This window comes from Plectrocnemia conspersa, unplaced genomic scaffold, assembly GCF_051122295.1.
Source record: "Plectrocnemia conspersa isolate PC_06_02 unplaced genomic scaffold, ASM5112229v1 ptg000007l, whole genome shotgun sequence".
In the NCBI taxonomy this organism is placed as follows: domain Eukaryota; kingdom Metazoa; phylum Arthropoda; class Insecta; order Trichoptera; family Polycentropodidae; genus Plectrocnemia; species Plectrocnemia conspersa.
The window spans coordinates 4,410,000-4,423,820 of NW_028277171.1; the positions used below are offsets into that span (position 1 = coordinate 4,410,000).

General features: G+C 30.9%; 1 long non-coding RNA gene across 1 annotated transcript; it reads left to right on the plus strand.

Moving 5' to 3' along the window:
• Window positions 1-1,562: 1,562 nt before the first annotated feature.
• On the plus strand, window positions 1,563-3,508 carry LOC148233699 (uncharacterized). Its single transcript, XR_015810272.1, has 2 exons — window positions 1,563-1,946; window positions 2,024-3,508. It is a non-coding gene; the product is annotated as an uncharacterized LOC148233699 (long non-coding RNA).
• The last annotated feature ends 10,313 nt before the right edge of the window (window positions 3,509-13,821 follow it).

Genomic DNA, 13,821 nt, shown 5'->3' on the forward strand with positions numbered 1-13,821 from the left:
TCAATTCTCAAATTTCTCAAGAATTCTCGATAATTTTTTATGAATAAAAAAATGTATTCAATACAGCATTACATATTATTATTAAAATTACCCTTTAAAAAACACATTCTATTTAAAGTAAAATCAAACATCCTCGTTCTTTTTTTTGTTAAAAAAAAATCGAACGTAAAATAATTCTTCTCGTTTTGTGTAGATGTTGCTTTAATCGACAACATGGCTTTAAATAGGCACTGTAAATTATTTGTTCACTTGCCCATCGATTTAAATATTATGAATCCTTTTTCAAATAATCAATGGGATGTTGGTTTTTTTTCACTACTCTAAGGCTGAAAGAAATTTCTGTCTCCAATTGTTGCGCCAATGATAAATTTTCAATTTCTTCAATGAATTCTAATGATTAAATATAGTCATTACGGTCCTTAGAATTCGACAAGCCTTTAAATAATCTGCGAATAATTTCTCCACCCATTTTACAAATTTCTTCTTTTAAAGAAGTCATTTTTTTTTAACTGGTAAAAGATTCTGGATTTTGCAAATGTATAGAATTCAAGTCGTCAATGTCTGGTTTCTTCGATTATAAAATTTATTTTTAATTACCCGTTAAAAATTTAAGCTCAGCTTAAAATCTATATTTTCCAATTGTTTTGATTTTTGTTAAGTTGTCAATGATAATCGTAAGATTGTCAATAATAGCTGTTGTTACTTTACAATATAAAAAACTTTTTAGATTATCGATAAAGAAAAATAGCTCGAAATCGTTTTGTATTCCGCGTAATTTATTCTTATCAGAGCGGATTTTTGGATGACCAAAAAAAAAATAAACCACCAGCTGGTTAGAAAAATATAAAATCCCAAAAATATTGTTGGTCATTCAAATACTTTCGATCTTCCGAGAAACTATGCATATTTTTAAACATCTGACATGAACACCTTAAAAATCGTTTTTAATCTGAGTGTCTTATTTTATTACTTAAGCAATTATTAGTCATTCTTAGACTCCTACTAAAAGCCTTCCAAGAAGTATGCATATAAGGATGAGAATTCTTGATTTGCTATTTTTCTCGAGAATAAACACTAGTTCTATTCATTTTTATTCGCAACTTGTATCTTTCCAAGTGTCATATTTAGTCGATCAAAAATATTTTACAATCACAAAGTTTCACTAATTTTTTCACCCGAAGTTTCAATTTCAGACCAAGTCAATTTATTGTTGTATATCCAATTAAAATATTTTGTACTACCAAAACTATTTTTTCATAGCTCAATATAAAAAATACATTGGTCATAAAATATTTGTAATATTAATATTTTCTTTAATTTCCAGTACTAATATAAAACAATTTTTTGCTTCTTGAGGTAAAGATTTAGTATCACGCCATACCTCAATATTTTTATTTTAATATATATATCAGTTGCACTCACATTTGTACTTCGCATATTATTTTCAAACAACTGTTTTATTATCAGTGTTATTGTGTAATAATATATGATCTCACTCATTCAAAGATTTCAAGTATTCTGTCAATAGCAAGGAATAGCGAAAGAAACCGGGTGTTGTCCTATTAACCTTTCCCTTACTGTGATATGTATTTACTGGTATTCGACACTAAAAATGTGAATATCTATATGAAAAATAATAGATATGCGGTTCAGAATTTATGTATTCCTCCGTTATATTATTATGAAGTACATCCAATTATAATAATATGTAATTATTTATCTGGAGTGACGGAAAAAAATGATTTGTCGAAAAATCGGGTGTAGATTCACCAATACACAGAAATATTTGTCATCGGACCCATCTGTGTGCGCGTGAGTGTATGCCGTTATGAAATCAGTTCAGTTGTATTGTTTACTCAGGCGGAGTTGATTGTGTGCGTAGTGACCGATCTGCAGGGGCTCTTAAGCGATTAGTGAATATTATTATTTCTCGTAACACGTAATTGGTATGTTTTTTTATATATATTATTGTGTATTATTTGTATTCAATTTTATTTATATATTCAAATTCTTCCCAATACAGAAAAAAATAAAATGGAAGGAAGTAAATTTACGAATGAGGAGAACTATGATAGCGATGTCGAGTTTGAAATTAATGAGAATATATCAGACACTGAAGACATCGTTGAAGATCTTGACAATGTTCATGAGAATGGTGATGGAGAAACCAGTGATAATGAAGACGAAGAAGATACTGAGAATGAAGACGAAAGTCTTGTATTTAGATCGCAAAATGGATATGAATGGAATTCACTACCACCACCACCCTCAAGACGTCGGGTGCATAATATCGTCACAGAGAATTCTGGCCTTATAAATAGTAGTGCCAATATGAAAACAATGAAAGAAATGTTTGGACTGTTTGTAACTCCGGATATGATAAAAGAAATATGTCATGAAACAAACATTCAAATAAATCGTTTACCTGAAAATAAAAAGGAGCCGATTTCTGAAGAGGAATTATACTCTTTTGTTGGAATAATGCTTGCATCGGGTAGAAATAGATCACGAAAACAGAGTTTACATGAACTATGGAGTACTGACGGTCTTTTTACTCAACCATTTTTCACGGCAGCAATGTCTCGAGATAGGTTTATCACCATATATAGCCATATTCGGTTCGACGATAGAGAAACGAGGCAAGAGAGATTTAACATCTCTATGGACAAATTAGAACCGATAAAGTCAATTTTTGACAAATTTGTAGTTGCGTGTCAAAAAAATTACTCACCAACTACAAATTTAACCGTAGACGAACGTTTGGCCGCATTTAGGGGAAATTGTCCATTTCGTGTATATATTAAATCAAAACCTGGGAGATATGGAATTAAAATTTGGGTGGCGGCTGATTCTTCTACATCATATATTACTAATCTACAAATTTATGCAGGAATGATTAACAATCGTAGGGAAATAAATCAGGGAAATCGAGTGGTTATGGACTTAGTTCGACCACAATACGGCACTAATAGAGGGATAACAACAGATAATTTTTTTACGTCGGTGCTATTATCGGATAATTTATTAGAAAAAAAATTGACACTGACCGGTACACTTAGAAAAAACAAAAGAGAAATCCCTAAAGTTTTTTTGCCATCTCGCCATCGGGAACTACACAGTAGCATTTTTGGCTTTACGCCCACCACAACCCTCGGCTCATACGTGCCGAAGATCAACAAAGCGGTGTTACTTTTAAGCACCCAATTTCATGATGGTGAAATAAGTGAACATCATGAAAAAAAGCCAGAGATTATATTGCACTATAATAAAACTAAAGGTGCCGTAGACACGGGTGACAAGATGACGGCTGAGTATTCGTGCGTAAGGTCGACCAGAAGATGGCCTTTTCGGATCTTCATGGAGATATTAGATATTGCAGCTTTAAATGCATATCTACTGTGGACTCTAAAGTATCCTGAGTGGCAGAAAAACAATAGAAGTCGCCGAAAATGCTTCATTAGAGAACTCAGTTTGGATTTGACCGAACATAATATTACAAAAAGAAAAACTAGCACAATAAAATTTCACAAGCCCCAACAAGATGCGATTGACATCGCAATGTCATACTACCAAAAAAATTCACCCGAAACTAGTGAAATAGTAACAAGCAATTTACCGGATTCACCAGCATCAATATCTACAGCATCTCGAGCATCAGTGAGAAATTGTAGATTTTGCCCTTATCCATCAAAAAAAAAGAGCACGCTAGTTTGCAATATTTGCAAGAAATCTGTGTGTACAACACACAGAAAAAAAATAATTTCATGTCCTAATTGTGAAAGAACGAACGCAAACTAGACATTTCATTTAAATTTAGTATAATTTTGTATTTTATTTATGTACATATGTCAATTACATTGTTTTTATACATATATTGTCTTTACACCTTTTTAATTTTTAGTTTCATATTTTATTTTATATTTCAATTTATTTATATGTATTTTTGTTTATTATTTAATAAATGTATTTACATACTTGTGGTGTTCGCGTGCATTCTGTCTTTTTATTCAAAAAAATATTATTAAGAGATTTATAACCACTGATCGATTTCCGGCGCGTGTTTTTGCCTGCATGCGTATACATGCGTGAGTCATCCGCTGTGGTGGCTAGCCGACTTTTTGCGATGCTGTCTCGTTTTTAGACTATTTAGCGCTAATATTACAAAAATTACTATATTTTAAATTTAATTATAATCAATAGAAATAATATTTATGATTATTCATTCTTTTGCGATTTTTAAAGCACTATTTCGTTTGTACAAAATACATATCGCCTAAGATGTACAAAATACATATCGCCGAAACGCGCGGAATTTTTAGCACCGTAAAGGAAAGGTTAAAGAACTTTTTTATCTTCTACATCTACATATTTACAGAATGCTTTTAATTGTTTAACTAGCACCAAATAAATGTTTAAATATTTATAAATATCCATCAACTTTTATTTTGATGGGTAGAACATCATCTGCAGATTAAAGAATGATTTGAGCACAACACTATTCACAATATTTGTTCAATCGACTGTAAATATGGGCAACGTCACTAATGAGCGCGGACAAATGGGCGTGCGTCAAAAGAGCGCTGCCTTATAAGCGCTGCGTCATAAGAGCGTTTACCAAAGTAGCGCTGTAACAAAATAGCGTGCGTCAAATGCGCAGACAGCCATATGAGCGTTTGACAAAAGAGAGCACGTCATAAGAGCGCAAAAATACTTGGATAATATCAAGTAATGAATATTTTAGGAACTAGGTATATAAAATATAAGTAAATTGTAAATTGTATAAGTAAAAAACAAACACTTATCAGCCCTAGTTCTGGGTTATTATATTTATCTAAGCTTATCCTATCTAATTTAAAAATATTAATATTTTTTAAAAAAATTCATAGAACTTGTGTTTTTAAATTCATAGAAAAATGTGTGTATATGTTTATGTATGTATATTTTATGTATATGTATGTATGTATGTATATGTGTATATACATTGGTATAATTTGTTATACTTATTATTTTGATCAGTTTTTAAATATGTTTATTATACTTTCTAATGTATACGTTTTTATTTTTCATCTTTAACTTTAAATTGTATTAAAAAAAAAAAAAAAAAAAAAAAAAAAAAAAATTGATAACTATAAAATATGCGATTTTTGTACACTCCCAAAGTTTATTCTCACACTAATTTCCAAGGCTCAAAACATATAAAAATTTCGCGATAAGGGCCAAATCCACGATAAACATTTATCAGCGCTATTTATTGGTTATTATATATATTTTAATATGTATTAAATTATGATAATTATTTAATTAATTATAAGATCATGATTTGCATCACATTTATTTGTAATGCATTTTTATTGTATCGCCCAAAAGACCATTGCCCATTTTGACGAATTGAATTGTCTCTATAGTATGTATTTATACTAAACACAATAATTCATTAAAATACTAAATTAACCTAAATTTTCGATATACAAATATATGTCATATGTGTATGATTAATGATAGATTAATGTTCTTACAGTTTAATATATAAAACAATAATCGTTTAATTAACTGAAATATATTATATAATATTCGTACTCAGTCGTTATTCAAGATAGAGTGTAGTCGTATAAAATATATACCCAAAAACCAACCAACTGTTTATCGTCAAATAGCAAAAAAAGGTATGGCGTCAAATAGCAAAAAAAAAGGTCTATACCTGCCTTAAACTTTATGCATTCATTGCAGGTAGAGTAGATATATATTTGTCAATTTAATGAAACACTACCGAACAAATCTAATTATAAATTTAAAATCAGCGTTTCATTTTAGTACAAAATATATGTATATCGTACGTATGGGGATGGGAAGCCATAATTTCGAATGTACGTAATAATTAATAAATAATAATGTTGTCGTTGACTAATCATTTTAATCGTCATTACGCTCTGGCACATAAAATACTAATTTTACCGCCTATATCTCGCGAATTTTAATTCTTTGTAAATTTCTCACAATTTACTCATATTTTATATACCTAATTCCTAAAATATTCATTATTTTTGCGCTCTTATGACGTGCGCTCTTTTTTAAAGCGCTCATATGACTCTCTGCGCATTTGACGCACGCTATTTTGTTACAGCGCTACTTTGGTCAACGCTCTTATGACGCAGCGCTTATAATGCAGCGCTTATATGACGGCGCTCATTTGACGCACGCTCTTTTGACCGGCTGCCGTAAATATGTGTACTTTAAAATTAAATTATTCCCAATCAAACTATATATAATCAAACATTCCTGAATATGAATTAAAACATATTATTATACTTGAATTATTAATATTTTTCAATAAATATCATTCATATAATTATTTTTTTGTTATGATTGCAACCTCAACATAATAATCATAAAACTTACACATAAACCATATAATTTATTTTTTAATGATTTATTTTATAAGCAATTGCCTCGTTAAAATGGCAGTTAAAAATTAAACTTTTAAAATACAGATATGAATTAATTTATAACGGAGCTCGCGCCGACTTAACAATGCATCGTAAAACTTAACGTTTCAAATATTATTTATGTACACGTAATTATACCTTGTACACCAAAATAATAACACGATATTCAATCGCATAAAGCGCATCTGTTTATGCTCATAATTTTTATTTTATTGTTATATTAAAGTTATACCAAAGTTATCAGACCACGTTTAATTCACTGGTCGGCCATTTCGCCGCTGAACAACAAAACGAACACAAACCGCAGAGCTGATATTTCTAATATATCATCGTACGTACACAAAACGACCACTGGCCAAACACAATTACCAAAACCAAACACAGCATATTTGTAATAATTATTGTGCTTCGCGCTGACTATGCGCTTAGAATAAAATGGAGTTACGAAACTAGATAATTTAATTGAAATGGTCAAACGTAAAATAGCGTACGCCTAATTGAATTTTGCCAGATAATACACATATGAAAGCTTTCATTAGTATTTATATAACAGTGCCTATAATCTGATTGTTACAGAGGGTATCCAGCAAAAATTAATCCAAATAAGCTCTATAAAGGCGGCCTGGTTTCTATAAATATATTTAACGATAGATTCAGCTATATATTATATTGATTTAAATTTAAGTTGAAAAACCAACGTCATGATAAAAATTATGAATAAATTTAAAATAAAAATCACCTAAAAAATTTTTACACCATGTGAAATGAACATCGTCAATATTATATGAGCTTTGTTGAAGCATTTTTTATATATTTTTCCAATCAAAAAGCACGCATCCATTAATAATAGGAAAGATCATATGTCACACGTACAGAGGATGCATTTTTTATACAAATCAATTAAAACGATCCACTCGCGCGATAACGTCCAATGTGATATGTCAAAAAATATACGGCATCACAGTATGTCCCAAACCCATGATTGATAAGGCCATGGCGACACGTTAATCTACGTTTCACTATTCGCAGACCGTTGTTATAACGTGGCGTTTTCCAAACTGTGGCAATTCTCGCGAAATATTAGAATAAACGACAAAAAATGCTATAGTTACACTACACAACAAGATCTGCCATAGAAAAAAGATAATTCGAATAATCTTAAAAAATAATAATATAAATATTTAAGAATAATAACGATTGAAGAATATACGTCAACTCTAAATATAATGCTATTGAAAGCCCTAATATACATACTAAAAATAGCTTAGCATTCCTACCATTTTTTCAATAGTATTATCTTAATTATTATATCGATGTTTTATTAAAAATACCGATTTTTTTTGAGATATAGTAGAAAATAATTTTGAATATTTTTAGTTATTAACATGTTTTAATAAACAATAAATTATGCATTTATTTTTTTTTGATAGAAATTTAAAATACAATTTTTTCTTGAGAAATTGAAAAATTTCTCGTGAATTCTTGAAGAAGATATTTTTTATAAAAATTAAATTCATACAATAAGATGTTGTCATTTTTTTCAAGATTCAAGATAAATATCATGTGATAAAAAATGACCGTTAATCAAACTTGCAATAAATATTTTAATCAGAACTAAAATAATATTTTACATAAGAATTTTTAATGATCGATTAATAATGTTTTTCGAGAAATAATAAGCACAATGTTTTTTCTTGATTATTCATTTAAAATCTTGTAAAAAAAAGTGACCAGCAACCACGATTTAATAAATATATTGAAGAATCGCAGTTTTTTGAATAGCTCATATCTTTACATGTACATGTAAAAATTAGAAATTAAAAATTCAATATATTAGAAAAAGAAAATATTTATAAAAATTATATATAGTCCAAATCAACACAATTCAACAAGTCGTAAAAAAATATATAATATAAGTGCTGAAAACGTTATAATACATAAGAAATCTCAATTACTTTGTTTAAATGCATAAATTTAACCAACAAAACTTTTATTTACAAAAATAATATTGAAAAATCGAGTTAAGAACTTCTACTACTACTGAATCAAATAGTCTGACTGACAACACTGTATTAGTGAATTTATACAAAAGTTTGTTAACAAAAAAAATATTTTGGTCAATTCTTGATATTTATTTATATTATGTATTATATTATTTAATATGCAAATACGTCACCCAAAAATACCTTAAATATGAACATTTTATTCAGTATATTTATAAAAATATTTACTTGTTAAAATGAGATGTACACCGAGTGTACATCACAGTATGTAAAATACATGTAAAGCAATTTTTCTGTACACTTAAATGAGAACGGAACTAATAAAATATTTATTTATACGATCAGAGATTTCTGAATGAATATATCTTAAACCGAGAAAATCAGGTATAAAATGATCATAGTATGAACCTAACATCTACTTTTTGTGTGCAGTACGAATTGTGAAAAAGTCACAATGGTTATATTTGTCATCAAAATAAAAATAGTAAATAATAAACAAGAGCAATCAACTTATTATTAACATAGTAATTTGTATAATATATTTTTATTAGCACTTGAATTTATTAATATATTAAGTTTTTTAAGTAGGTAGTATCAGTATAGATATACATATATTTGATAATTTTAAATGTAGTGCTTTAAGGTTTTGTTGTTCAAACGTAAGATTTTGTTGTTCAAACGTATAAAAAACGACAGGTTTACCAAGAAATTATTATGAGACCAAAAACGATCATGTATTACCAATGAAGACAAACATAATAGGGAACCACACGGAATACAAGTTCACTGTAAATATTTTTCGTCGTTAAGAGAGTCCCTTTGTGGCGATATGATCAAAAATATCATAAATCACCACATCCGTGACATTTTCGAAAAATGCAATATTACCTTAAACGAGCGAACGTCGCTTTCTAAAAGCGTAGACGTATTTCGCCGTTCTACAAAGCGACTGCAGCGATTGGTTGCAAGATCGCTGCACATATGCGATTGGCTAGCAAGTCATGAAGTACATATATAAGCCCGGACTCCGATGAAAAGAGATAGTCAGAGAGTGAGACAGTCACCCAGTCAGGAGACACAAAGTCAGAGTCACCAGCAGCCACCCAAAGAGACTAGCAAACGCGCCCCCACCGACAAACGCGATGAGACGACCTGTAACTCCCGAACGACCATCGCCGCAAGAAGAACTATCTCCTGACACTCACTGCAGACAGCCACAAGAACCATGAGGAGCATCCACTGGCATCATCACCGTCCGTCGCACTCATGTAAATATTGCAATAAAAAGTTTTACTAGATCCACATCGAGTCTCATTGGCCGCGAGGTCAATTACCCATAGCTCCTAAAAATCTAAGGACATAAGTACATGATTATTAAGTTTAGATACTCTTGTAAATCAACCGATTAAACGATAGTTTGCAGATTAACAGTGGAACATTGACGATGCCCACTAAGAAGATTGAAATAATAATAAATGTATAATATTACTATGACTGATATTGTTAGCGTATTTGTTGTGCAAACAAAATAATATATTACTATGGAACATTTGAGAAACGCCATATACGTATGTGTACGTCATAGTTGGGGCAATGTTAATGGATGATTGATAGGGTGAATCGGGCTAATATTGTTTCGGCTTTGTGGGAAACATCGCGAGATCTACATACATCCATATAAGTCTTGGGTCTGCGACCTCCTTCGGGCCCCCAACACTTTGAATTTACGGCCCTCGTGATGTTGGCATTTTAATTCGAAATTGTTGGGAAACTTGTTAATCACGGAGGACGAAGTTGTAATCAACTTTGCAGAGCGGAAAACGGCTGAGCCCGGATATAAGAAACACGTTGGATTAATACCATCACGTATGTGTGTGTATATGCATGTGTTGTTGTTGTTGAAGGAGTTTTGTATTATCTCGCGTGAGATGCGAGATCATAACGTGCAAAGTCTGCATTATCCACTCGAGATGTCGCGCAGGGGTTATTGCATATCAGCTTTTTGTCGCGAAACGTCTTCGCCGACGAAGGAAACGTAATCGTCCGATGAATGTAGTGCGGCAATTTACATCCATGTTAAATTTAATATTTAAATTATACTTTGAGAATGACTGGTAATTTTCATAATCATTATAAAATATTTTTTTATATAATACAATAAAATATAAATTTATACTTTTGCAGTGATTTTCTGTTGTGTCAACATGTTATTATTTTTTTGTGAAAGGAAATATACTATGCATTTAATAGCATTCATAATGCACGATTATATTATTAACTAGAACATAATTGTGTCATGATGATATGACACCGTATCCAAACACATGTGACTCCATTATGTCTGATAATCATCTATTCATTACGTCTAGGAGTGAATGCATTACTGTAATTGAACTGTCCCGGGTAATTAATAATGCGCGTGTCATTAGTCAAAGACGCAGTTAAAACACGCACAATTAAAATTTCTATAAATAAACGCTTTCATACTTGCATATAAATGAGATACATTCCACCATGCGATAAAACCTAATAAAAAATAGTTTTACAAACAATACATATACAGCCTTGGCAATAATTATGGGGCACCCCTTAAAAAGGTGTGTAACACTTTACAAGTGCATAGTCTGACCGATACATTTTATCATGTAGTTTTAAGCGTAATTTTTAAAACTAAACAAAGTAATTGCTCACTTGAATTTTAAAATGCAATTGCAGATCTTATTGCATAGTCTCACTTATGCGACCATTATATTTAGTCGCGTAATTTCGGCCTCTAAAAATTTTTTTAATTTAAAAATTTATTGTAAAATAAAAATATATAGCTGATTGCGTAGTACCCAAAGTCAAATATAATGGCGGAAGCGGTTTGTTCTGGAGTTCATGGTAGCAGCAGGGGTAATATGAATAGTGACGTTTATATTTCAATGTTGGAAATCACTTTAATTAAATCCTATAGAAAAATATTTCCAATCACAGACCATACTTCGCAAAAAGCAGGGGTTGATTTGCGTCGAAGAGTTTAATGCTTTTAGAATGGTCTTCACAGTTACCACCCCTATATCCTATAGAGCATTTATGCGCAAAAATTAAAGGAAAGATTGCCCAACAATATTGCAAATTGAGCTGTGAGAAAAATTGCAGATGGAATAGAGAAAATTGTCTCCATCTACTTGCAATACATTAGTATGCCCAAAAGAGTTGCAGCTGTAATTAAAGCTAAGGGTAGGCCTACTAAAACTTATAGGAACCTCGATCCGTTTTTTATTTATATTTAGACGATTTCTTAATATATAACACATATCTTGAGGTGCCCTACAATTAGAGTCTCCAATTACTCGAACCATCAACTATTCGAGTATCGAATATTAAAATTTTAAAATACTCGAGTACTCGAGTACTTTCGAGTATTCACCAAATGTACTAAAATAGCTATTATTCAAATTCGTGCACATATAAATAAATAAATAAAATACTTGGTATGTTAATTTTTACAATTATTTTAACTTCACGAACATACTTTTTAAAAACAATAATGCAAAAAGTGTCTCGAATTTAATATTACTGCTAACCTTTGGTTTTATTATTCCCGTTATGGAAAAAAACCTTTCCGTTGCTGTTGATGTTGGTCTTATTGTCATTAACGCGTTGGATAAGGTTTCTAATTTATATCTGTTCGCTTTTTATAGATATAAAATTTTTTGAACTCTCTTTTTATGTTCTCTTCTTTCATTCCCTTCTCTGCTTTTATCTTATTTCCTTCGACTATTGACAAAATAGTATTTTGTAATTCTTCTTGAATAGATTTTTTTTCTTAACAATATACAATATTCTACTTCTTTTGATTGATGCGAAGAATTTAAATCTATATCCTTCGAAGATGTATTTGGGTGAATCCCTTTCACTCTAGAGCTAAACGGTTCGCAAAGAACTGACTTTACTTTAAATGCCTTTAAAACACACAATTGTTTTGATTTATATTTTAAGCTGAGGGATCAGTATAAACAATTGACAACACTTTACGCTACAACTGCATAGTCATAAAACCTAAAAATTTTTTTGTTGATATTTCATTTTGTTCATTGCCATAAATTAGATAAGTCGGGACTGTCGAACAGAAAACACAAAAGAAATTTCTCCGTCGTACCCACTAACATAGCCGACGACCGGAACTATGCAACTATGGAACTATGAAAAAATTATACCTGATAGTAACCGCTCTAACTCGGGACTTCGGGCATAAACGCCAAATAAAAGCAAGACGTTAACCTTTACATGAGCGAGTTAAAGTTATTTTTGTTTCTGAAATATTTCAAATTTTTTTAATTTCGAGTATTAATCGAGTAATTTTCAAAATACTCGATTATCAAGTACTTGAAAAATAGACAAAAATACTCGAGTATCGAGTACTCGATTACTCGAATTGGAGACTCTACCTACAATTAAGCCTCAGGCAGCGTAACTTTTAGTTACGTGGAGATGCAATAATCAACTTAAAGATTCAAGAAACGACAAAAGGCTTTCAACAACCAAATACAGATCTTGAAAACAACAAGTTTGTGATCCATTATAAATTTATAAAGCACGCAAAAGACAGTTGTTGGCTATTACCACTATAAAAAAGAATATAAATACGATAATTGGTTTGGCATTAACAATGGATATATAAATCGTGCTGGACACCCAGTAGTGCACAATAACCACTAACAGTGACTCATTTAGTTGTTCGGACACCTTAGTTAAGGATTGCCATAATAAGTAATTTAAATCTCGCTTGGAATTATTGTTGTATACTCTTTTAGATTCTAAATTTCATTTACATTTTATGATGCTAACAAGAGCAATGCAAACATAGTTTGCTCAACAAACTCCAACCACAATTAACTGCGTGTTTCATATTTTTTTCGCATATAAATACGTATTGTAGCAATAAATATTCTATAAACTGGCGTGTGGAAAATCACATGCTTCAAACGAGTCATATAGGGGCGAAAGAAAAAATTCCGACGCTGAATTGAATATTTCATTCATCAATAATACATACATACACCACTTTACTGCGAACTCTCTTTGCGTCGGCAATACCTTATTTTTTATTCAAGGCCCTATTTGGTCACACAAGGGGAATCGCATTAGATTATATCACATCACTACACTCGCACGCGTCGAATTTCTATGAGCGAAAATGTACATACATAAATACTACATAGAGCGTAATATACCCGCGAGTATATATAAATTCGCGAGCTCTCAATTTTTCCGCGAAATTTTCCGACCTCCTTTGCAACGACACGTAACTCGCTTATTTTTGCTTGTAAAATCAGCGACGACCAACTTTTATGGATGTTCGCGTAGTATTTTCAACCCCAACCCTTTGG